Here is a 4000-nt window from a genome sequence, read left to right on the forward strand (position 1 = left end):
TTCTACCTTGGCATTCGATACCTTATCGGGGCTCGACACAGTAACGTGCTCCCATTTCCTACTTACTCACGCGCACATTACCCCACAACAAGAGAGTGAGAAAAAGAGAGGGGAAAAAACAGTACTATCTCTTGGAAAACCAGATACGGCAAAACCAGAAATATAAGGAAGAGAGAGATAATAACGGTTTTTTCTTATCATGATAAAGTTCCAGGTCCCATGGATATAGAGAGATCGAGTGCTTATCGTACTCCAGACGGTCAATTACTTATCGTACGCCACAACAAGAAAGAACCCACTTCAGATCTTGTACTTCCTCTGTCTAGAGAGGCAACAATTCGCTTTTCAAACTAGGGTTTCAGCCAAAAATAAACCCTAACCGTTGTTGAAAGCTAAAACTTGAAGGCGAGTTCTTTTTTTTTTGTCTGCTTTTCTTTTTGGTTGCTATTCTGCTTATCCTCTCAAGAGATCTAAATCGGTGAAATCTGATAAAAGAGTTTGTTTTGTGAGATGTTTGTTGAAGGCCAATGAAGTGTAAGCTAGGGTTAGCCGGTTTGTATGACTTGAATTGGTCTGATGTGAGATAGACCTATACATCTATTGGGTTTAAGAGTTGGATTTGATTTTTTCTATCCTTGGGTCGTCTCTCATCTATAAATCTTGGATCATCATTCTAGTACCTAATTCTCAAAGGAGACAACTCCCTTATTGATTAGGGTTTGCATATGATACCCATTAAAAAAAGGGTTTGTATATGAGATTGATGGAACCTGTTTACCTTATAACATGATTTGAAGTTGGGTAAAGAGGCTCTAGGGTGAAGAGAATTAACTTCTGTAGATTTTCTCAACTGGGTATTGATCTACAAAAGCAACCAAGCTAGAGGGTTTTGGTAGCCTAAGTTGGTTCTACCTGATAAGACCTCACTCAGGAATTAAAAAAAGAAAAACAAGAGAGAGAATAGACTTTTTGTAAGCTGGGTATTTTCTATTACACCCCAAACAATATCACAAAGAAGTAAATCAAGAGGAGAAAGAATAAAGGTTTCATTTTTCTTTTGGGTTTTCTCCAATAACAGTGATGGCAAACCGATGGTGGACTGAAAATGCGGGGATGGGAAGGGTTGATCCAACGGTCAGATCTCTCAATCTCCAACAATCCAACGAAGATCATGGCACTGCCGGAATAGGCCACCTTGGCTCCATAAGAGAACAAAACCTAATGGAAAGCAACACCAACAGTAGTAGTAGCAATAACAACACCGGGAGCCAAAACCCAGATGAAGGAGACCGGGATGCCGGCGAAAACCAGACCTCCGGTGGCCGGAGACCCCGAGGCCGACCACCAGGGTCCAAAAACAGACCCAAACCCCCAATTATCATCACAAAAGAGAGCCCAAATGCACTCCGAAGCCACGTATTCGAAATCACAAACGGTGCTGACGTGGCAGAGAGCATCTCCACCTTCGCCCACAGGAGGCAGAGAGGAGTCTGTGTTCTCTCCGGCAGCGGCGTAGTGATGAATGTCTCCCTCCGGCAACCGGCGGGGGGTAATTCGGTAATTACACTTCACGGGCGGTTCGAGATATTATCTTTATCGGGCGCATTTTTACCTGCTCCGGCGCCGGTGGGAGCGACGGGATTGACGGTGTACTTGGCCGGCGGGCAGGGTCAGGTGGTCGGCGGGAATGTGGTGGGCCCACTGGTGGCGGTGGGGCCAGTGATGGTGATTGCCTCTACTTTTACAAATGCAACATATGAAAGGTTACCCTTAGAAGAAGAAGAGGAAAACCAAGGGATGCAATTAGAGCAAACTTCAGGGGTAAATTCGGGACCTATTGGTTTGTTTAATGATCCTTCTTCTTCTTCTTCTTCAATGCCTATATATAATCTTCCTCCAAATTTAATCCCTAATAATGGTCAGCTTTCACATGATCAGGTCTATGGTTGGACTAGTCCTCCACCTCGTCCACCACACTCTTACTAAAAAAAAAAAAAAAGGGAAAATAAGACAAATATTCTATTAGTCTTTCTGTTCTTTTGTTCATTTGGTGGGTGCATCTCTATGTTTTTTTTTTGTTTTTCTTATTTGGAATGGGAACGATTTGTTCACGTCATTTCATGGTTGTTTGTACACAAAGCAAGGTAGACAATTTCTTCTGAATTTGATGTTAATTAATTTCTTCCTTTTAACATGTTCATTTATCGTTTATCATGCCATGTGCTTTGATGGGTTTTCTCTGATTTTCTTTCTGTCGAATAAAGAAAAAACTGGGTACAAAAATGAAGTGCAGTGCAGCCTAGCCTAGAATCATTGATCTCCTTGGAGAAAACGCCTTCATGACAGGTAAGAGTTATCTTGTGCTCTATATCTGTTTTTTTCTATTCTATTTTTCTTGGGCTGCGGTTTCACAATAACTTTGTTAGTTTTGTATATGGGGTAGTGGGTTTTTTATATTAGTCTGTGAGTAAATGAGTACCTGCAGAATTTTATGGATATGACGTTTCCAATTCACAAGAGTGTGGAAAAGAAAAGAATATCTAGTTAGGTTCACCTGGGTTCATCTGAATCTTTCACCAACATTAGATAGCCATGTCGAAGAAAGAGGAAACACTATCGAGGTAGGTTCATCTGAATCTTACCAATAAGGGTTGTTTGATTCAAGTTGGGTTGGAGCTGTTGGGACTTTATAATGCATGGTATCACATCAAATGATCAGTTTCACCTAAATATGACTTGACATGCAGTCTTAATGAAAAAGCCATATAGGTTCTAGAGGACTGTTTTGATGTAACAGTAACAATGATCTAAACAGGCATCCGAGGGTATTGAGAACCTTTTTGTCGGTTAGAACTTGCTAAATTAGGCTAAGTAAATAGCTTCTTTGATGTAACAGTAACAGGCATCCGAGGGTATTGAGAACCTTTTTGTCGGTTAGAACTTGCTAGATTAGGTTAAGTAAATAGCTTCTTTCGAAGTGTCATGTCATTCATTATTATTTTTTTCTGTATGAGGGTAGTAAAGACCATGTTTCATCACCCTAAATATAATCTTTCACACAAACATTTAATACATGCGTAATTTATTAAAGCTTAACCTAATCTAACTCTTAGTACTACTAATCAGAAGGGCTAATAAATTGTTTATTGTTAAGGGACGGAAATTCAAACACTCATTCACTGCTTTGGATAGGAGTTCAACAGAAAGAAAAGCTCAACCTTGCAAGAAAAAAAACAATGGGAGGTTCAACCTTGTCATAGGGACTGAGGGTTTAGAGGAAACCATAGCAGGTAGGTCACCTAATCGATCTTAGTTATCTGATTGTACATATTGATTAGACACAATGGAGCACCTAATCAGCTCATTTTTGCACCATGGAGCATCATTGATTGATCCGACTGGTGATCAGTTTCAATCAATAATTTCTTTTCATGCCTACGATTGATATTGAGCAGAGGTTATCCCTTTTTCCACTTGCCTCACATTGTCCATCTAATTAACTAGTAGAAACAAGGGATATGGCAGTATGAGATTCTATTAATTATATGACATAAGTCATAATCAGTCCGATCCCACCCACCTTACATTGTTTGTAAATTTGGTGGCTCCACCTTGGAATTTACATAGGTAGAAAACTTTGGTTGTACATACTAACAATTTGACTGTTGGAACTCCATACATCAAACATTTTTCAATGCTTTATGTTCTTTTCTTCAACAGTAATTTGAATTATTCGACGAAGTGATTTCTGGGCTACCACATGTACGTGGTGCTTACCTCTTGTGGATTTGTCATCATGATGTCATTTTGGGTTCCCCTTATTAGTACGTAAATCATTGATTATTAATTCACCAGGTGTGGTCTACATACCCTAAGGGTATTCTTATAAACTTAATACATATATAACATAATGAAGGGCAACCCTACAGGTCACTTTGATCATTCCAAGAATTTTGAATCGTACCACCACTAATATTGCATCTCATGGGAACTCCTAATT

General features: G+C 39.6%; 1 pseudogene; it reads left to right on the forward strand.

The window, feature by feature from the left end:
• LOC143884431 (AT-hook motif nuclear-localized protein 20 pseudogene) lies at nucleotides 1-2206 on the forward strand (annotated as a pseudogene).
• The last annotated feature ends 1794 nt before the right edge of the window (nucleotides 2207-4000 follow it).

This window comes from Tasmannia lanceolata, unplaced genomic scaffold, assembly GCF_043159265.1.
Source record: "Tasmannia lanceolata isolate RefF3 unplaced genomic scaffold, GAP_Taslan_0.1 ptg000002l, whole genome shotgun sequence".
Lineage (NCBI taxonomy): Eukaryota > Viridiplantae > Streptophyta > Magnoliopsida > Canellales > Winteraceae > Tasmannia > Tasmannia lanceolata.